This window comes from Bombina bombina, chromosome 8, assembly GCF_027579735.1.
Source record: "Bombina bombina isolate aBomBom1 chromosome 8, aBomBom1.pri, whole genome shotgun sequence".
NCBI classification, from domain to species: Eukaryota; Metazoa; Chordata; class Amphibia; order Anura; family Bombinatoridae; genus Bombina; species Bombina bombina.
The window spans coordinates 45,991,450-46,015,371 of NC_069506.1; the positions used below are offsets into that span (position 1 = coordinate 45,991,450).

Below are 23,922 nucleotides of genomic sequence, written 5' to 3' on the forward strand. Positions count from 1 at the left end.
ACTTACACTTTTTATGTTTAAGATGCTAAAGTTTTGATTGGAAGCTGTCAGAATTACAGCACGGAAGCAGAACATCGTTAATCAACAAATCAAGAGTGACAGTCTTACAATCCACCACTCACCACCTGTGTTCTGCTCAGGGGCTACAATGCATGGGAGGCCTAAGCAAAACTTTACTTATGTGTTTACCTCCTTCTAATCTAGGGCCAGTAAAGCAAAAATTACAGGGTAAAAATAAAGCATTTTTGCACTATTCTGTGCATTTTTTGCAAACAGAAGTTATAATTAGTTTTAAAAATACATTGAATATCTAGGGAATTTCGTTAAACAGTCATTGAGCATAAATCACATTCTTTATATCTATCTATCTATCTATCTATCTATCTATCTATCATCTGTCTGTCTCTCTATTCTTCTTCTATTTTAGTGGCATACATCCAAAAACAATAAACAAACAGTCCTTAATATATCTATCTATCTATCTATCTATCTATCTATGTTACAGGTAAAGTCAGATATTGTGTAATCCTAGGATAACCTGGGTAAAACGGACATTACCGAAGCCGCTGTGGGTAAAGCCCGATGTACTACGCTATTTTTTTTGCCTCTACCAGGGGGGTTCAAGGAAGACGCCCTGCTGATCATCTGGCATACACCCCAAGTGAACCTTGGGGAATGAGGTTTACCCCCAGGCGGAGGCAAAAAAAGATAGTGAAGATGGGGGAATAACAGTGCATCGTATATATGTTTGATGCAGTGACTCGATTATCTTATGATGTTACATCAGGTTTTACCCACAGCAGCTTGGGTAATGTCCATTTTACCGGGTAATCCTAGGATCACCCAATATATGACTTTACCCGTAACATATTATATATATAAAATAATGAATGATTTGCCCTAAAATTTGGCCTGTGCACTTCTGGAGCATGGACGTTATTATCATGCCTATAGAGGGATTGGTAGCTATTAGGATTCAGTTATGTTTCCTATTGTACACCCTTTTTGTTTATCAAAAGGACTTAAAAGCTCAAATTTGAAATGTAGTCTTGTATGCCGAATTCAAAAAGTAGCATTTTCACAATACCGTTTAAAAAAAAAAAAAAAAAAAAGTATTACACATACTTGTGCATGTAACTCCCTAGCATATTCTGGTAAGGCATGTGCACTCACTTATTAGAGCATGCTCAGAGTGACAGCCATGTGCATGAGAAATGTCACAGAACATATTTCTCAATAGCATTGTTGCAAATAAAAGTGTATTGCAAAAAATGCTTCTAGTCAAATCTAAAATATAATACTGTGAATCTTAAATTTGACTTTGATATCTCTTTAATTATTCATTATCACTACAAGATTAGTATAATTGTTCTGTTCCTATTATATAAAATGTCTAAGTTTATTTGATGTCATTACCACAGCTATTGAGCCTTTCTGAGTAGTCAACAAGAAAACATAATTCTGATTTCTATTACTATCTTCACTAATCAAATTTAATGATGTAACCAATTAAGTTTACCTTTTTGTTACCTTTTAGCAGAATTGCAATGAAGGCTCTAAATAAGAAAGTGCTTATTAATCTTCTGTTTTTCTGTCCTTTTGTCATTGGAAAAAACAATAAAGATAACAGCCTGTATATGAATTTATTGCCATCAGACACAACACAGTTTAGTAGGAAATATCTATAGACTGTATGCTCTTAAAGGGACAGTATAATGTGTTGCCAATTACTTTTTTTTACCAGTTGCAGAGTATAAAATGTATGAGAACTTGTTTCTTAAGTTTTTTTGTGTGTATGAATTAGCTGTGTTTGTGTTTTAAAGCCACAACTTAATAAAATGGGTTGAGCTTTTAGGTATAATCAGATCGCATTACTTTATCACATTGTGTACATATACCTGCTTCTTTATCTTATATCTGTCAAAAAACCAAAGACCAATACTTGGGGCGAACCATGGAAAATTAACATTTTATTACCTTATCTCTTCTATACCCCACTGGGAGTGTAATTTCTTCTGCTGGCTGTGTTTACAAAGTTTATCTATAGCTAAACTTTCAGAATAGGTGGGGATACAACAGACTAAATCAACTATTTCAAATGCCAATATAAGTGTAAAGGAAATACTTGTAAACAATTTAATACACACCAGCAGGTAAAGTGGATCATTGGGAACAAATTTTAAAGGGGAGAAATTTTTGAGTAAACTGTCCCAATAATGGGAAATAATCTGACAATGTAACTTGTGCAAATTAGGTCTCATTTCCATTGGGTTTTTGCGAGGTTGCAAAACGAATAATATGCTGTTGGAAGCTTATGTTAAGTTTATCGTCAGCTTCCGATGGCACGTGATCCAAAATTATCGGCAGCCTGGGTCCAGCCGCCAAAAATGATAACATGTCCCGTAAAAAATATTAACAGCCATAAAGTGTTGACTTTAGAAATAGATTGTTATGTAATATTTAGTGCTGGCCCGTGTAAAGGAATAAATGCGGTTATGTTCTTATATAAATATCAATATATGTATTTACGTATAAAAAATATATTCAAACACATATCTCCAAAATTCCAACTAGACCTATGCCTAGGGCAGCACTAAATATTACATACATCAATAAATTATAAATTATAAAAAATAAAAAAAAATAAAGTTTTCTTTTATTTTTTAATTAAAAGGACAGTGAACCCAATTTTTTTCCTTCGTGATTCAGATAGAGCATGCAATTTTAAGCAACTTTCTAATTTACTCCTATTATCAATTTTTTTTGTTCTCTTGCTATCTTTATTTGAAAAAGAAGACATCTAAGCTTTTTTATTAGTTCAGAACTCTGGACGGCACTTTTTTATTGATGGATGAATTTATCCACCAATCAGCAAGAACAACCCAGGTTGTTCACCAAAAATGGGCCGGCATCTAAACTTACATTATTGCATTTCAAATAAAGATACCAAGAGAATGAAGAAAATTTGATAATAGGAGTAATTTAGAAAGTTGCTTAAAATTTAATGCTCTATCTGAATCACGAAAGAAAAAATTTGGGTTCTGTGTCCCTTTAATTAAATGTAAATTTGCTTTTGTTTCTCTCTAGAAGTTATCACATATAAGGAGCGAAAACGTTAAACATTAATTTTATAGTGTAAGGTTGGGTTACTATAGCAACAAACTTGTTATGAAAGAAATTGATAACACAATGATAACTTACACCTACATGAAAAGAGCGAATGCATGCACTGCACAAAATATTTCAATGGTTATCTGAGACTAAAATGTAGCCGTAAAGTACTGTTTGCTGTTGAACTTTTAGTTGCTTATGCTCCATTTTTATTGACTCAATGGAAATAAGCCCTTAGTTGGCAACATTTTAAAAAAGTAGGAGTACTGACCATGCCCACCGATGGTTTCCATAGATCCTCCAACTCCGCCCCATCTCAGAACTTAAAGTAAATTACACACAGTATGCACAAAATATTCATTTTGTATTACTCAGTTGTTAGGAGAATTGTATCAGATTCCAATCAAATACAAACATAAGACCAACAAAGAAGGGGGGCCAAAATAGACATGCAATTAGGTGCAGCACAAAATGTATTAAAGGGACACTCAGTTTAAATTACATTTTCATGATTCAGATACAGCATGTAACTTTAAACAACTTTCCAATTTACTTCCATTAAAAAAAATGTGCACAGTCTTTTATTTTTACAATTTTTGAGTCATCAGATCCTACTGAGCATGTGCAAGAATTCACAGACTATACGTATATGCATTTTTGATTGGCTGATTGCTATCACATGGTACAAGGGGAGTGGAAATATACATAACTTTGAAATTTGTTATAAAAAAATCTACTACTCATTTGAAGTTCAGACTAAGTGCTATTGCATTGTCTTGTTATCTTGCATTTGTTGATTATGCAAATCTAATGTGTTGACTGGTCCATTAAAGATATATGAAACCCAAACTTTTTCTTTCATGATTCAGATAGAACATGTGATTTTAAACAACTTTCTAATTTATTTCTGTTATCAATTTTTCTTTGCTCTCTTGGTATCTTTTGTTTAAAAAAAATATGGCAGCAGTTTTGCAAGAATGGTATCAATTTGAAAGAGCACTAGATGGCAGCACTTTTTCCTGCAATGTAGTGTTCCAGATGCCTACCTAGGTATCTCTTCAACACAGAGTATCATGGGAAAAAGCAAATTTAATTATAGAAGTCAAATGTAAACTTTTTTTTAAATGGTTTGTTGTGTCTGATCACAAAAGAAAATATTTGTGTCTCATATCCTTTCAACATTCAAAGTTATTTCTAACAGTGACCTCCAGGTCCAATATATCAGAATTCCCATGCATTGTATGCATCTCAAGACACTTTTTGCTTCTGTCTTTTTACCCATTCTAATGCATTAGGAATTTTAAAAAAAATGTTACTTATGTAATAAATTTATATAATTTTGTTTTCTAAAAACGGTTTTACAAAGGTCTTCACAGAGCCAAAATATAAATGAGCAAAGTAAAAGCAATACATGACAGCGAATGTATTGTAGGAGAAACCTCATCCCCCTAATGCTGTTTCATATGATATGCTTATGATAGGTGATCACTGTTAACCCAGTGGTCAAGAGATAGCCACCTGTGCCTGTGACCCCTCCTATGAAGAGCGTCCTCACCTCTTTAAAAAGAGGGATCACTTGCCCCATTGTAGTGCATATTTTGGGGTGCGAGGGTCTCTTTTATAGCCAGGACACTATGTATACAGGTGATTGCTATACCTATGGCAGTCACCTGTGATTTAAATGGGCATGAGACCACTCATTTGCTTGCCGGCAATGCCCTCATTTATGTAAGGGGTATTGTGTGGATATGTCTTTAAGCCTTTGCCTCCCAGACACTATTTGTTACAAAAGTTTCATCGGAAACGAAAATTTCTCGGCTGCATTAAAGGAAACTGCACTTTAAAGGGACATTAAACCCCCAAATTTTCTTTCATGGTTCAGATGGAGAAAACCATTTTAAATAACTTTCTAATTTACTTCTATTATCTAATTTGCTTCATTCTCTTGATATTCTTTCCTGAAAAGCATATCTAGATAGGCTCAGTAGCTTCTGATTGGTGACTGCACATATTTGCCTCATGTGATTGGCTCACCCATGTGCATTGCTATTTCTTTAATAAAAGATATCTAAAGAATGAAGAAAATTAGATAATAGAAGTAAATTGGAATGTTGTTTAAAATTGTATTTTCTATCTGAATCATGAAAGAATTTTTTTGGGTTTAATGTCCCTTTAAGTAAATGTTATTAAACACTTTGAGATGGTAATATAAAATGATAAACAGTATATATATAAAAAAAACTCTACAATATACTGTCATTATTTATTTTATCCCCTTTTCCTGTAATTCCATTCTGAAATTGTGAGCTTTTCAGTTCCTGTTAGAAATAGCTCCACACAGCCATTGGCTGCACACTCTAGTGACCTTTTTATAACTGTCTCTAATTGGCTATAGCAGAGAAGGTAAGCTTAGTAACAACATGGCAGCTCCCATTGTTTTATAGACACTTAAACTTTACACTTAATTTGTCACTATTTAAACAGCTAATTAAACTCTATAAAATACATCTACATTTTTTTTCAGACTAATCTTTTCTTTGAATGCATCATTCTATCTAGCATTTATTTAGTGTTTAATGTCCCTTTAAAGTATTCAATTTCTCCATTAAAATGTTCTTTTAAAGTGGGGGATTAAGGAATAGTTTAAAACCGCATCATAAAATAAGTGGGAGAGCACTCTAATCTATTACACAGACTGCCCACATGATTTGTTGCTCAGCTCTCTTTCCTTCAAGAAGGTAAAAGTGTGATCAAGGTCCCATCTAGCATGAAAACCTATTTCTCTCAAGCAAGCTAATCATTCTTCAGCTGAGGATCCTAAAATTTTTGGGCTGGTTGCCAGCACCAGGACACCGGAGCTCATATTGAGGCTGCGGCCTCCTATCTACCCCCCCCCCCGGCAGAGTGCTCTGCTGCCTCTGTCGTAACGCAAAGCCAGGGGTGCGTTGTAACATTTAACAGAAATGGAGGAAATATATTCAACCTTACAGACTCTTTTGAAGGCACAAGAGCTCGAGATTGCTGCCAGATTTGACCGTCTCCAACTTATTGTAGATAGTATGATTATGGTGACAGCTGCTCCTGCAGCCTCAATGGCAGATGAGGTGGCTACTGCGGAGCCGCGACAGCCTACTCTAGTGACAGTTGAACAGCCTCACACAGAGGATCAGGCTTGCCTACCGAAATCTTCACTCCGTGTTGGGAGGGAAGAGGCTGGCCTTCCGGATGGGATTGATGAGATATGCCTGAATGAACGCACTGCACCCTTAAAATACCCGGAGTCTATTTGGCTGTATAGCCAGCTAGTTGCGCTGGTGCAGAAAGGGGCTCCGGGGACGTTACATGGTCTGAGATTACAGACAGAGGTGTCACCGGATGGTCTTGCAGATTTTACCTCATCTTCATTTAGGCCCAATAATGTCGGGCTGAGAGCCTATATCACCAGATGTGGTCTGGAAGCAGTGATATGGCCTGCGGTTCTCTGGAGAGTGAACACCTATGGACATGATAGGACTGGTGTGGGTTAGACTGTGGTGAGAGACTTACTGCCTCTATCCTATTCCAGAATAACTTTGGGTCATGGGGATTTATAAAGAGGACTACTACAGAGGCTCACCAGCAATAGTAAACCACCTATCCTGGGTGTATTGTTTGTTACAGGAAAGCTCCTAAATATTAGGAGAGTCTGCTGGGTATTTTATGAAGCTTATGGGTGGGAACTTCTTCAGTGAACTAACATTGCATAAGTGGCCCCTACCCAAATCATTTAATGAGAACACAATCATATGACCCATGTGTCCAATTGTGCAGCCACACTTCTGCTGTAAGGGATAAGAGTGCTGGATTACTTGTTTCTCTTTGTTGCATATACCCTTCTTGCAATGCTTACATAGTTAAAACAATTCCATAAGATTGGGTAAAATGCTATATATGTGTTATACTTGGCTCCTACACCCTGTTAGTTTAGTTAACCGCGGGCCATTTCCCATTTTTTTTTATATAGTGAAGCAGCACCATGCCCTAGTACCATCTGTTTCACAGATAGTAATTTGAATTGATCCGTGTATATATGAATATAGGAGACACGCTTATATGTACTTTTGTTTTTTTTCTACACGCCCCCATACATGTTAAAATAAAAAAATGCTGCGAGCATAGACCAAGATAAGGTTTAGATTTCAGTGCAGTTAGATATTTAATTGGGGCGTTATATACTTAGAGTAACGGAATGATGTGAGATACGGATGTGTATCAGTGTTCTATATATCTTTGTGAGCATTATTGTTCCGTTTTACATACTATACTGCTCTGTTTGCATATCTGCACCTCCACAACTGGAGCTTGCTGCTTTAGGGTTGTTGGCCCTGTAAGGTGACTCCCACCAGATGAAGACTCTTGTCTGATGCATAGAGCAGGAGCCAACATGTAAAACCGATTGTTTTATATTGCTATCTCTGTACACTATATTTTTGTTTTGTTTTGTTTTTTGTTTTTTGTTTTTTTTGTGTTGAATATCTGTGTCCTGCTGTGCTGCAATTTCCTAAGTATATTTCCTCAGCTTCAATATAATTTTAACCCCAATATAACAATGGAAACCCCCCCTGGGCCTATGGCCATTGGCTGACATCCTAGTGAGCTGTTGGAGATAGTAGCTTGCCAGGTACATATAGAGCTCACATAGTATAACAGGACTTGTTCCTCTTGATCCAAGGGGGAGGCTAAAGCTTTTGTCCCAGACCACATATTATTCTTTACAGACATATATCTGAGTCCAAAGGGGACACACTTTGTTCTATGTTAGTGTAGAGCATTAACCTTGTGGCTGAGACTACGACAATAACTACTCTTTCTCATTTACCAGAAACTTTAAATCTTTAAGATAGCTGCTTAGCATTTTATAGAAAAAGGGTCCAAAAGGTGCCCTTTTATACTACTTAACCGTAAACATTTATAATTATAGTCATATATAAAAAGTTTTATGGTTACCAGAGGACCAGAACTTGCCTATGTAATTTAATTTAAAAAGTGTTCTATAAGACGACCACAGGTATAGCAGTTACATCTTGCCAGGATCCACACGTGGTCCTATAATTAGTCCTCACCCACAAGGCCCCTCCACTGGTGATTTACTATATCTAGCAATCTAAGAGAGGCTGATACTTATCCTCGGGAGGGTACAGTTTTATCATGCTTATATTATTTGAAAATGGGGGAAGCTCTCTTGGTTTTTCGAAAATGACTCTAGAGAATGTGGCACTTACTGCAACAGCATATGCATACAGTTTTATAATGTGATATTTTGTAGTTTTTAGTGGTCCAAAAGTATCCTACACACTGCATTGTTTAGTTTCATGTCCTGTTAGTTTAAGCACCCCTCCCAGTTTTAATCTCATAATATAGAAGCTTCGTCTCCAAGCTTTTGACATTCTAGTACTCACACTATACCAGTTCTGAAATGGCTATAATTTATCCTTAACGTTTATATAACATTGCATTAACGCGTTGGGTCTTAGATAGGCCCTGATCATATATCCCCCAACATTTACCCTATTTTTGTGGGGGTATGCTTCATTTTAGCTTTTGCATTTAAAAGGGGGGTCTTGTGATACGAATGTATGATGTTTATACTAATGATTAAAAAATGAGGTTTGTCACCTGAGATCCAAAAGTGGTCTCCTTTATCGAAGTTAACCTCCCAAAGTGCAGTCATTTCCTATTGAGGCCCAAAAGTGACCTTGTGTGACATTAGGGAGGTGTAATGACCGTCAGGCATATTAGTTACATTCCTTATGTTTGTACCTCTTGTCTGGAATTTGTAGTGTATATTGGAAATATGTGGTACTATGATGTATTTCTCACTATTACTGTGTTTTATTGTTGAGTATTATATGCATGCCTTGCAACAAACTTCAAATAAAAATAAAAATATTAAAAAAAAAAAAAAAAATAAGTGGGATATTTAGACCCTCATATTTTATTTCCTTATATATATATATATATATATATATATATACACATACAGTATATACACTCACCGGCCACTTTATTAAGCACACCTGTTCAATTGCTTGGTAATACAATTTGCTAATCAGCCAATCACATGGCAGCAACTCAATGCATTTAGGCATCTAGATGTGGTGAAGACGACTGGCTGAAGTTCAAACCGAGCATCAGAATGGGGAAGAAAGGGGATTTAAGTGACTCTGATTATTTCAAAAGCTTCGGATCTACTGGAATTTTCACGCACAACCATCTCTAGGGCTTACAGAGAATGGTGCGATGAAGAGAAAATATCCAGTTAGCAGCAGTTGTGTGGACTAAAAATTCCTTGTTGATGTCAGAGGTTAGAGGAGAATGGGCAGACTGGTTCGAGATGATAGAAAGGCCACAGTAACTCAAATAACCACTCGTTACAATCAAGGTATGCAGGTATCTCTGAATGCACAACACATCGAACCTTGAAGCAGATGGGCTACAGCAGCAGAAGACCACACCGGGTGCCACTCCTGTCAGCTAAGAACAGGAAAATGAGACTACAATTCACACAGGCTCACCAAAATTGGACAATAGAAGATTGAAAAAACATTGCTTGGTCTGATGAGTCTCAATTCCAGCTGTGACATTCAGATGGTAGGGTCAGAATTTGGCATATACAACATAAAAGCATGGATCCATCTTGCCTTGTATCAGCGGGTTCAGGCTGGTGGTGGTGTAATAGTGTGGGGAATATTTTCTTGGCACACTTTGGGCCCCTTAGTAGCAATTGAGCATCATTTAAATGACACGGCCTACCTGAGTATTGTTGCTGAGCATGTCCATCCCTTTATGACTACAGTGTACCCATCTTCTGATGGCTACTTCCAGCAGGATAATGCACCATCTCACAAAGCTCAAATCATCTCAAACTGGTTTCTTGAACATGACACTGAGTTTACTGTACTCTAATGGCCCCCACAGTCAGATCTCAATCTAAAAGAGCACCTTTGGGATGTGGTGGAACGGGAGATTCAGATCATGGAAGAGCAGCCGACAAATGTGCAGCAACTGTGTGATGCTATCATGTCAATATGGACCAAAATGTCTGAGCAACACCTTTTTGAATCAATGCCACAAAGAATTAAAGGGACATGAAACCCCAAAAAAATTATTTCATGATTTAGAAAGAGCATGCCATTTTAAACAACTTTCTAATAAACTTCTATTATCTAATTTGCTTCACTCTCTTGATATACTTTCCTGAAAAGCATATCTAGATATGCTCAGACGCTACTGATTGGTTGCTGCACATAGATGCCTCGTGTAATTGGTTCACCCATGTGAATTGCTATTTTTTCAACAAAGGATATCTAAAAAATGAAGCAAATTAGATAATAGAAGTAAATTGGAATGTTGTTTAAAATTGTATTCTCTACTTGAATCATGAAAGAAAATGTTTGGGTTTAGTGTCCCTTTAAGGCAGTTCTGAAGGCAAAAGGGGGTCCAAGCCGGTACTAGCAAGGTGTACCTAATAAAGTGGCCTCTGAGTGTATATATATATATATATATATATATATATATGTATATGTGTATATATATATATATATATATATATATATATATATATACATATATATATACAGTTAGAATATATAATTTTTAAATTATGCATATCACAAATAATTTCAGCTAATGTAAGCTAATACTATAGATGATGTTGGTCTTTGTCTGTTTATTCAGTTCTGGGTTATGACATGAAGCCTCACACATTTACAAAAAAAGTAACATGCAATTAAACATTTATGGAAAGGGCTGGGAGGAGCCTTCGGCAAATCTTTACTTACTACATGATCAGAAACGTCAAAATACGTCAATGAAACTGAGCTTGTTAAATTGGTCTTTAATTCTACTGCATTCTTAGCAGTTAATTATATGTTAAACTACAGAAATCTATGTCAGCATATTTTTTTCTCAAGAGATTCCATATCTACTTGTGCAGAAGCAATTAGTCAATTTGTTTTGCTTTTTATTTATGTCATTATAATGCAAGTAAAGGTTTTTTGCAGCGCTTAAAGGGATATTAAACCCAAAATTGTTCTTTCATGATTCAGACAGAGAATACAATTTTAAACAACATTCCAAATTACTTCTATTACCTAATTTGCTTCATTCTTTAAATATCCTTCGTTAAAGAAATATCAGTGCACATGGGTGAGCCAATCACATGATGTATCCATGTGCAGCCACCAATCAGCAGCTATTGAGCATATCTAGATATGCTTTTCAGGAAAGAATATCAAGAGAATGAAGCAAATTAGATAATAGAAGTACATTACAAAGTTGTTTAAAATTATATTCTCTATCTGAATCATGAATTTAAAAAAATTGGGTGCAAAGTCCCTTTAAAGGGACATGAAGCCCAATTTTTTTCTTTCATGATTTAGAAGGAGCGTGTGATTTTAAACAACTTTTTAATTTACTTCTATTATCTCATTTGCTTGCATTGCTGCATCGCTTGGCAAAATTAAAGATTGCACAAGAAAAATTGCATCTATCTAGTGCTCCTGCTAATGTATAGCATTGCTGCAAAACTGCTGCCATATGGCGCTGCCTACACGTGCACGCTCCTGAGATGACCTCCTTGTTTTTCAACAAAGAGAACAAAGAAAATTTGATAATAGAAATAAATTAAAAAGTTGTTTAAAGTGACATGCTCTATCTGAATCAAGACATACAAATGTTGGGTTCCATATCCCTTTAAATTTTAAGTCTCTGAGCGCTAGCTAAAAGTAAAAGACTTCCTATGCCTCAATGCATTACAAATATGGTGCAGAAACAAGTGTGGGGCAATCAAGGGGGTTAAATAATTTCTGTTTACATGTATTACTCTCAGCCAAAGTGATACAAATATGTATTTGTTTGCTACTGGCAGCCAAGGGGGAAAATGACTGCGCAGTTGTTAAAAAATATGCATAGAGTGAGGGCTAAGCTAAAGATTTTTTTTGGGGGGGAGGGCAGTGTGTGACCCTACGAACCATTGTTCAGTGACAAACAGATTGTGCAGTGTTTGTGTGGAGGACAACTAGTCTATGTGTACTCACAGCCTGGCACATTTCATGGCAACTAAGTGCATCATACTGGTCTAGCTATTACTAATGCCAGTTACATCTTATACATGCACATAATACATCCTTTACCTGTACAAAGGAATTGTTAAAGGGACTAGTCAAAATTAAACTTTCATGAGTCAGATAAGGCATGTAATTTAAAAACAACTTTCCAATTTACTGTTATCATCAAATTTGCTTTGCCCTCTTGGTATTCTTAGTTAAAAGCTAAACCTAGGTAGGCTCATATTCTAATTTCTAAGCCATTGAAGGCCACCTCTTATCTGAATGCATTTGACTGTTTCCCCATCTAGAGGGCGTTAGTTCATGTGTGCCATATAGATAGCATTGTGCTCACGTCCATGGAGTTACTTATGAGAGTGCACTGATTGGCTAAAATGCATGTCCGTCAAAAGCACTGAGATAAGGGGCAGTCTGCAGAGGCTTACAAAGGTAAAATGTGTATTAACAAAACAGAGTGTATTATGCAAAACTGGGGAATGGGTAATAAAGGGATTATCTATATTTTTAAACAATAACAATTCTGGAATAGACTGTCCCTTTACCAGTGAATATTGTTTTGGCCTTGAGGGCAGTAACAAATTAGTAAATTGGGATCTCTCTAAAATTTAAGGGTTTTCGTAGATAAATGAGAATAAATAGAGCTATAATTATTCATTTGGTAAATTGGTGACTTTCTTCATTTTCAATAGAGTTGGTGTAATAAAAGAAAAGTTATCTTTGAATGGAAACATAATGTCCGGGCTGCCATTCAAATGCTTCTATAAACAAATGCAAATATTCAAATATCACATTTGTATTCAAATCAATAAGAATCAAAATTGGAATGTTAACCTTTGAATATTCCAATGTTATATTCAATATTCAGACATTACATATTCAAAAAAAGTCTATGAATGGTAAATATTCCCCAAATATTAAACATTAATTTAGTTTAGAACTAATGAATTTGGCTAGCATTTGTTATTTTTAATGAATGGGCTGAAAGCTTTCAGTTTAAACTTGTTAATGATTGTTGTTCTGTAATCTTTAAAGGGACATTAATTCAAAATTAAGCTTTCATGATTTGGATAGAGCATGCAATTTTAAACAACGTTCCAATTTACTTCTGTTATCAAATTTGCTTAATTCTCTTGGTATCTTTTATTGAAGAGTAAAATTTGGTGGCTCATAAGAGCTCAGGAGTGTGCACTTGTCTTTAGTATTCTATGGCAGCCGTGTTTTGCAACACTATTTGTAGCTTTGTTATACAATGTTGCAAAATACTGCTGCCATAGAGTACTTAAAGACACGAGCACACTCCTGAGCCCTTATGAGCCACCTAATTTTACTCTTCAACAAAAGATACCAAGAGATCAAAGGCAATTTGATAACAGAAGTAAATTGGAACGTTGTTTAAAATTGCAGGCTCTATCTGAATCATGAGAGTTTAATTTTGACTTTGCTGTCCCTTTAAGTTACAGAAGCTTGTAACGGGGATTTTTCCCCCCACCTTTTTGGTCTAAAAGCGCCATAATGGTCCCAAGCAGAAATCACAGTTGATCCAATCAGCAGCAGTGCTCTGTGGGTCCCAGTCGGTAATTCTACTGTATGTTTAACCATTTTGCAGGTGTTAAATACATAGTAGAAAATGATCAATAGCCTTAAAATTCCATGAATTAAACTACTCAGAGCATGTCTTTATTTTACTATCATTACCTTTATAGGGACAACCACTCACCCTAGCATTGTGTAACATATAAAAGTTGGATATTTTTGTTTATATCTTTGCCCAAGCTGCACATATTACCAAAATGGTTCTTTACTTAAAAATCTCATTATCCCCAATTACCAGTAATTATAAAGCTAAATAAAGATTACAAACCTCAAATTCTCTAGTAGGGAAAAAATGTTATAAATGCTTCATTCTGTTTGTATAAGGATACGCTGTCTGCAGTCCAAATAGAGGAAATGTAGACAAGCTATTGCATGTTCTGAAACACATCACCTAACCAAACAATGCAAACCTTCATTGTGCACAAGTGCTAACTTATGACAGACATACAAAAATCAGCCAAAAACGATGACAGTTTTCCATTATGTTCTCTAAAAAATATTTGAAGTTGAATATTCATTCCAACTATGTGCACACACACCCAAATGCATGCGTACACATATGCACTGGGACAATGCTAGACAAATCTATTTAAAATTAGGAGCCAGTAAAAAAAAATTAGGAGCCACACATACTTTTAGTAGCCAGAAAGTGGTATTTGTATATAGCTTTATGGAGAATAACCCAAAAGGTTAGGATCCGTGGGTAGAATTCTAGGAGCCAGTATCACCCTGACTCCTGGGTTTGTCAAGCCCTGCACTATGATAGGCAAAGACTCCGACATGTCAGAGAGGCATGCATACAAAGACTTGTAAACTATCTATACATATACACAAGCATGCACATACATATACTTTCAAACAAAAATATCCATACAAATTCAGTTCTATATAGGCATAATGCAATGCATACTTGCAGATCCATGTGCATATGCACACCTAGGTCTCAATAATATAATACACAACACTTCTTGGTTCTACATCTAGAGAGTGTTTTACCAGCACAACTGGAATTTTTAAGGGTGTAGATAATAAATAAGAAACATAGAAATAAAGGACCGGCTATGTTAAAGCATCTTATAACTATGTAAAAAGCTAATCTGAATTAAATTATCACATACAGTCAGTACTATCAGGTATCATTTCTGAGTTATAGTGCTTTACTTTTTTGTATTTATTAGGTCTCTAAAAGTGCAAATTTTTCAGTGCTATTTCTTTCATCAGAGGATGAGAGTCCACAAGTCATGTGTGGGAATATTCCCCTCTGTACCACTAGGAGGAGGCAAAAGACACCCCAGCACACCTAGTACTTGACGACTGGTGGACCCTCACCATTATAAAAGAAATTAATTTATCAGGTAAGCATAAATTTTGTTTTTGTGTGGTGTTCGAGTGCAACACTTAAAGGGCCACTACACCCAAAATCTTTCTTTCATGATTCATATAGAGAATAGAAATTTAAACAACATTACAATTTACTTCTATTATTTATTTTGCTTCATTTTTGAGATATCCTTAGTTGAAGAAAAAGCAATGCACATGTTGAGCCAATCACACAAGGCTTCTATGTGCAGCAACCAATCAGCAGCTACTGAGCATATCTAGATATGCTTTTCAGCAAAGAATATCAAGAGAATAAAACAAATTAGATAATATAAGTAAATTAGAAAGATGTTTAAAATTGCATTCTCTTTCTAAATCATGAAAGAAAAAATGTGGGTGTCATGTCCCTTTAACTCACCACTCGTAAAATAAGCACTAATAGCACAGCAAGCACTATCCTTAAATGTATACGGCTCACTAAAAAAGTTTGCCATTTTTACCATTTACTTGTAATACCAGATTGTGCACCATTCTTAGTTCTAGTCTTAGCGTAAAATAGTGCACACCCTGCTTATCGATTGTACTCCACTTGTAATCTTGCCCACTGATTTTTTTATTAGTTTTCAAATGGTCAGTTAACATGTAAACTTGTCTGTTAAATTAATCTGTGACCAGAAAAAAAGTGTTTATGTATGAACCCATATAATACAATGATAACATAATAATTTGATGGTAGAATAGTAAAACAGTTCCCTGATTGGTGTTGATGCTTATACAATAGGAGGTTTCTGCTCTATAACATGGGAAATGGACTGAGAGACCACAAACAGAAAACCTAAATAGTGCATAATGTTGCTGAAGAGCTGTAAGCAAGAAACCAGCCAGACCTCCCCACCATGGTAATTCCCAAGAAACCGGGACAGTTAGGAGATCTTACAAGACCAAATACTAAACATACATTTTAGACATACGTGAAGACATACATGCTTATCCAAACACATTCATGTGTACACATTTATAAAAATATACATAACCTATTGATGTATAAATGCAGATCAGTGTGCACGCACACATAAATACAACAGAAACACACAATAAACAATTCTGAGGACCCAATAAAAAATATAAATAAAGGTACTTTATTGCTCAACCCATCAGTCCATGTCCTTAACTTCTCTCCGCTAGGCAAGACCCGAAGGAGCAGTATTTACAAACATTTAGCTCCAGTATGTCACTTAAACACTAGAGCCTTTATATATATGTTGCGGGTGGTCAGATATTGGGTAATTCTTGGATTACCGGGGTAAAACGAATATTACTCAAGCGGCTGTGGGTAAAGCCCAATGCATGATCATAAATCCTCTCAGAGTGAGAGTCACCGCACCAATCTGTAATTCGCCCATCTTCACTATCTTTTTTTTCCCTCTGCCTGGGGGGTTCATGGGGGGCAAAGGTTCACTTGGGGTGGATGCCAGAGGATGGGCGGGCGCTTTCTTAAACCCCCCAGATGGAGGCAAAACAAATAGCATAAATGTGGGAATTACAGTACATCAGGCTTTACCCATCGCTGTTTGGGTATTGTCCATCTTACACGGATAATCCTAGGATTACCCGGATTTCTTACTTTACACATAACATATATATACCTAACTAATGACAACAAAAATGTACCCTCTATCTGCTCTAACATCTGTACAAAGGAAAACTCGGAAAACGCTAAAAAAGTTCAAGATAGATAAAATAAACTTTTGTCAGCTTTCAAATAGTGAGAATATAATAAGATAATTCACAGGGGTAATCACCACATTTTAAATTCCATATAATGAGTCATGTTTTAGGTAAACGATCTGGACTATACCTCAAACGCCCCATAACACTTACAAACACCAACAGTCAACCTCTTTTTCATATCTTTGAGATTTCCAAGAAAAATCATTCTATACCTCGCAAGATCACTTTACCATAGTAACCCATTTAAAGAACCTGCTTTGCAAACGTGTTTGCAAAGTACTGCAATTGTAATTATTGTTTTACCTCATTGATAACGGTTCTAATTTGATGTGCAAGCTATCATGTATTGTGGCACTTAGCACAACTATACATGTTAATCTAGCGCCATGACACATTTGGTTTGTTGAATTACAATTAACCGCTCTCCGTGCATTTTATAAATTGGGAGTGCCATGGTTCACTTTACAAATTCTTTGGCAAACTCCTATTTAATCAATTATGTATAATCAGCAAAATCTAACAGGGAATGGTGATTTCTACTCATAGAGACACTAATAGGACTGAAACCAAAAATAGGCCCTATCATTTAAATGAAGAGCAGCTAACTCCTCCTCCCCATTTGCTATTTAAAGGGACAGTATACACCATTTTTAATATAACTGCATGTAATAGACACTGCTATAAAGAAGAATATGCTCAGATACTGATCTAAAAATCCAGTATATAACCTTTTAAAAACCTACTTAGAAGCTCACAGTTAAGCACTGTTGATGAGGTTAGGCTGGAACATCCACTGAAAGGGGCTGAGAACATTCCCCCCCTCACATGAGCAGGGGGTACTGACCCTGACCAGGTTCATAGACATAACAAGGCAGTGAGAAGCAGGGCAGGGCTGGCCTTGCATTATGCACAAATAATAATGCTGGCAACTGGGTGGGGCTAAGACAACAGGCTTTGGCCCATAACTGGTCTAAGCCCTACCTGCCAAATGCCCTGTATACCGAACACTCAGTCTAGGCCTGGATACTGAAATCAAAATTAAACTTTCATGATTCACATCCAAGTTTTAAAAAAAAAAAATCCATATATACATATAAAAGGCTGTGATTCGCTGATTGCTATCACATGATACAGGATGCAGGGAAATGGAAAGATTTTGAAATGTGACAGAAAAAAAATCTAAAGAAAAAGTTATTGCAGTGACTTTTTATTATGCATTTAGTAGATTATGCAATTCTACTGTAATTTAATGGTCTTTTAAAATATCTTTGATAAAAATTGAGAGTTTTTAGACGTTTTTTTACATTAAAAGGGCCACGTCAGAATTGTTTAAACAAACAGGAAATGTTTGTGCACTATTCATCCTGTAGAACAGATTGCTCACTTGCCAATAAGGACATAAAAATGTGTTTTATTCGGGACAGGAATAACTGTTTATAATAATGTAAACACATGTTAAAATATTAAGGAAAACATATCAGTGCTACACCTTTACAGAACCACTAAATGCACAATGCAATAGAACTTACTAACAATTTCAAATAAGCAGTAGATTAATATTTTTCTCCCATTTTCCGGCCCCCTGTATCATGTGACAGACATTAGCCAATCACACTAGTATACGTATACCCTGTGAGCTCAGTAGGATCTTGTTCCCCAGAAAATGTGTATATAAAAAGACTGTGTGAAATTTGATAATGGAAGCAAATTAGAAAGTGTCTTAAAACTGCATGTTCTTTCTGAATCATAAAAGTTTATTTTGACTTGAATGTCCCTTTAAGGACACACAACATAAACATATTTCGTTGTGACATTGAAAGTATTAATCTCGGCTTTTACTGCGCCGCTTGTCCTCACCCAGTTAAACAAACAATACAGTAATAAAAGTGACCAGATCTGTTGTTCAGCAGTACACATAACTTTCATTCATATTTTTTGTAAAGGGCTAGTGATACTATAAAATTATACTTCTTGAATGATTTAATATTTAAATTTTTGGGGCATTTTTTGTCTCTTAATCTCCAAGAAAAGGTATGTTTTAATAGTCATCCACTTACAGGTATTTGGCATTCATTTATATGGCTGTAGGTAGTGCACGATTCGGCTATTTTCAAAGACAAATTTATTTGTCTCATAGTGCAACACCAAAAGATAAATAGTCGTGCACCTACAGGTATTTATTTTTCTCATAGTGCAACACCAAAAGATATGTGCAAATCCAGATCTTTGTGTGTTGCACTATTAGATAAATAAATCTGGCTCCAAAAATATCCAAACGCGACATATTTTGCATTTGTTTATACAAACAAATGCAGAATATCTAAAAGTGCACGTCTAGTTTTTAACTCCTTGGCTGCCCAAGAAATCTGGGACACATTGCTATGCAATGTACTGCAGACCACCGGCGATTAAACAAACAAAAACTGCCATAAGGAGTGTGATGATACATTATTGTATTTTATTTGTGCACTGTTGCAATAAAGGAACATAAAAGTGTCAAAATAAACTGCTATAATATGTGAGAACATTGTATTATTGCACTATTGATTGTAACATATAGCTAAACTCAGCTCTATGGCAGCATTGATGTAGTAGGAGCTTATTTCATGAATCATATGCATGTAGCCACCAATCACCAGCTAGCAACTCCTGAGATGACCTAGGTATGCTTTTTAACAAAGGCTACCAAGAGAACGAAATACATTTGATTAAAGAAGCCAGTTCAAAAGTATTTTAAAATTGCATGCTCTAACTGAACTAAGCAAGTTTAATTTTAAATTCCATGTCATTTTAAATGTTTAAAGGGATACTAAACCAATATTTTCCTTTAATGATTCGCAGCATGCGATTTTAAGCAACTTTCTAATTGACTCCTATTAGCAAATTTTCTTCGTTCTCTTGCTATCTTTATTTGACAAAGCAGGAATCTAAGCTAAGAAACCGGACCATTTTTGTTCAGCACCTGGGTTGCGCTTGCTGATTGATGGCTAAATGTAGCCTCCAATCAGCAAGCGCTACCCAGGTGCTAAACCAAAAATGGTCCGGCTCCTATGATTACATTCCTGCTTTTTCAAATAAACATAGCAAGAGAACAAAGAAAAATTTGTAATAGGAATGAATTAGAAAGTTGCTTAAAATTGCATGCTCTATCTGAATCATGAAAGAAAAATACATGGGTGTAGTATCCCTTTAATTGCAATATACACCCTGTATCTATGAAAAATATGTTAATGTCCCTTAAAACTTTTTTTATTCAAAATAACATTTTAATATTGTTTTAATATTTTTTGCTCTGTCACATGCATAATAGTTTTTTGCGGGTTTTTTAGCCTTAAATGAAAATAAAGTGAAATGGAAAACAATGTGCAGTTAGTTCTTTTAAGATTGAATAGCTAAAATGAACTTCTTGGTGATCCTATCTGCTAACAATCTGCAATGCTAATTGAGAATATTAAATTGTTAACAGTTCTCTTAATTGGTGATGTTTTTTGCTTTTTGTTGTTTAAAGTAGCATCTCAGAATTCCATAATGACTTTCATTTGCATACGATGAACAAACCTCTGTACTGTGTCACATAGAGCAGACAATTAAACGTGATACTAGATACAATTAGCGTAAGCATTTTTTGCAAGTGACCATTTTCAGTCTTTGTATATGGTCTACAGAGTATTTTGTCAGTGGTTAATGAGCACTTCACGGCTCTGCCTATTTCTGTCTGGGATTAGTACTTTTGCAAGATCAGCCGTAATCACGTTTCTCAAATGAATTACAAAGACTCTCAGTAAGAATACAAAACAAGTCTGTGTTAATACAAGTGGCCTAAATTTAACAAAGAATTAAAAAAACTCTCTGGATACATTGTACCAACTTCTATGTTAAAGGGACAGTCAACTCCAAAATGTTTATTGTTTAAAAAGTTAGATAATCCCTTTATTACCCATTCCCTTGTTTTGAAAATAAAAAAAAAAACAAAAAAAAAAACTATGGGGCCTATTTATCATATGTCTGTCGGACCAGTGCGGATCAGGCCCGACAGACATCGCTGAATGCGGAGAGCAATACGCTCTCCGTATTTAGCATTGCACCTGCAGCTCTTGTGAGCTGCTGGTGCAACGCCGCCCCCCTGCAGATTGGCCGCCAGCAGGGGGGTGTCAATCAACCCGATCGTACTTGATCAGGTTGTTTTCCTGCGATTCCTGTCCGCCTCATCAGAGCAGGCGGACAGGGTTATGGAGCAGCGGTCTTTAGAAACACGGGCCCACAAGCTCCTTACGGAGCTTGATAAATGGGCCCCTATATGTTCTTTTTGAATCATGAAATTAAAAAATTGGGTTTCATGGGGCTGATTTAACAAATGACAGGAGCACCGGTAGATGAAGAATGTAGCGTTTATTTGCAAAAACGCTCAATTAATAAAGCAAATTTACTCGAAGTAAAAAAGTCTCTTTTAACAACGCTTTAGTTGACTCCAGCAGCAGCTGTTTGTCCTTATACTGGGTCAGGGAAGAGAGACAGCTGACGCATTTCGTCTATTCAGCCGTAGTCTTAGCTGTTAAAATGAGTTAAAAACAGCGCCCTTTTTCAAGGCCTATTCCCTCTCCCATTGGACAAACAGTGGAGCCAATCCTTGCTCACTATTAATTACAAGCTAATTTGCTTTATTAATTGAGCGTTTTTGCAAATAAATGCTACATTCTTCATCTACCGGTGCTCCTGTCATTTCTTTTCATATCACCTGCACTTGGATTCCCTTGCAGTGAGCACGGAAAATGAAGGCGCTCCACTGGTGGACTGCCTCCTCCCCCTCTATACCCCCTCCCTCCTCTGATTGGATCAGGATCCAGATCAAGTGACGACATCCAGGATTGACGACGAATCACGCAACCGCACGCATCCGAAGGGGGTGTGGCCGTCACGGAGACACTGAGCCGGCAGAATCGAATCGAATAACCAGGACAACACGGGCGATAAGTATCGCAGGACAGTAAGGAGTCCCCTTGGTGGAAGCATCCAGACTGTATCCTTTGTCCTGAGGCCAGAGACGAGAACGGACCACCCCCCGTGAATGTGGATGCAGTAAGTCAACCCACCGGCTTGCATTGCTCTTGATGAACTGTGTGTTGAACTTTTCCTTAGTTTATTATTGGAGCGTGGGAATCCGCTCACACACAACACACAAACATTAAACAGCTCTCTTTCGCAAACGGAGTGGAGGGGAAGGGAGTTTAAGCAAGATGACTGACACTGACAGCAGATCGCAAATACAACCACGCACTTTCTACTCACTAATGACTGTCACAGAAAGGGATGAACATACTAGAGAGATAGAGGCAATCTTCTCTACGGACCCGACCAAGCTCTCATTGACAGCACTGTTTGAGGATATGGAGCAGCTGCTGATTAAAGAAAATAGACTAAGATGGGACATAAGAACTTTGAACAAGTATAATGAACTGGGTCTCATCCCCAGAGGACTACGAACAAATAAATTCCCTACCTTTGTAACAGAGGACAGGGAATTTATAAAATTGTGGAATACTATATTAACAGAATGCTCAGCTAGGCTCATGTCCCTGTTAGTTCAATACAAGACCAGATTTCAACAATGATTTAGTGTATGTCTGGAATCGCAAAGAGCTCTACATCAGATGAAAGGAAACATACACAAGGGGGGCACAGGGTCCAGAAGGGGTAGACAGAGAAATAGAGGTCGAGGCCGAAGGGGCCAACGTAGAATAAAGTTTACAGATAATTAAACAGATTCAATGGGAGAGAGCTCTGGCTCAGGAGGGGAAGACACAGATAGCAACTATACCCCTTACCCACTTAGCGCGCCCATCACTCAAAGAGAACAACCGGGTACCTCACAACTAACTGCACCCCAGAGAGTCCCAGGAAATATCACACAGGCAGCTAGAGTAAAGGAAGACAGTATATCAGTGGTTCCAATTCTTAAAAATGCAAAACCATATGCATATTCTAAATATAATTTGCAGAAACCACCCATGGCAACTAACAGTTTTGAATACACAGCTACTAATACGGAAATGGCACAGGTCAACCAGGTATTTTCGATTGCCCCCCCCCCCCCCCAGGAAGAGACGTGGGGGGGCAAGATATAGGAGATACACACAAGGGAAGGTACACACTGAGGAAAAAATAGAAAGTTTGGTGGTCATGAGTATTATCAATTTATCCACTTACAATCTGAGTGTTCAGGAGAAGAAGGTTTTGGAACTGGGGCTAGGCTTTGTGCCCACGACCAGCTTTAATCTCTTCAACACACTCCTTGACGTGAACAAATTGGTCAGGAAGCTTACATTGTTTAAACATTTTAACAAAACACAGTATGAACAGAATACTTCTGTAATCTATGGTCCCTCACATATGACAGGGGAGGGACATTTGGTGGATGGTACATTGGATTTTGGGGAACAGTGTGATGTAAGAGTCCTAGAGTCACTCCTAACAGAAGGGGGATTGGACTCAGAAGATAGTCAAACTGTTCTCCCAAAAAAGGCATCACAGTTCTACCCCATACATGACAGGGGTCCAATCATAGAGAAATTCTACTCAAGAGTAGAAAGTGATCTCACAAATCTATATTACCAGACAAGGAAACACAGGCCAAATATTACTCTTGTAGAAAGACAAGCTCTGAAAGACCTGGGTATGAACCAGGACTTAGTGATCAGGTCAGCGGATAAGGGGGGCTCGATTGTAGTTATGGACACTAAAGATTTCATAAAGGAGGCAGAACGGCAATTATCTAATCCTAAGGAATACAGGGTGCTAAGATCTGACCCCACCAAGGTGTTCCAAAAGCAGCTCCGAGATCTCATAGATGATGGTCTGGAGAGTGGGTTTCTAGATAGGGGAACAAGTGAGTTCCTCTATGTGGAACACCCTAAAACACCAGTATTCCATCACCTGCCAAAGGTGCACAAGTCACTTGCAGAGGTCAAGGGAAGACCTATAGTCAGTGGCATTGGGTCCCTCCTTGAACCTGTGTCCGAGTGGCTTGATGCATTACTACAGCCAATGATCAAACAACTGACCA

At 36.8% G+C, this 23,922-nt stretch overlaps 1 protein-coding gene across 1 annotated transcript in view; it reads right to left on the reverse strand.

Moving 5' to 3' along the window:
- PLCH2 (phospholipase C eta 2) overlaps positions 1-23,922 on the reverse strand; it is a 974,668-nt gene that overhangs the window by 896,160 nt on the left and 54,586 nt on the right. The window lies entirely within an intron of this gene.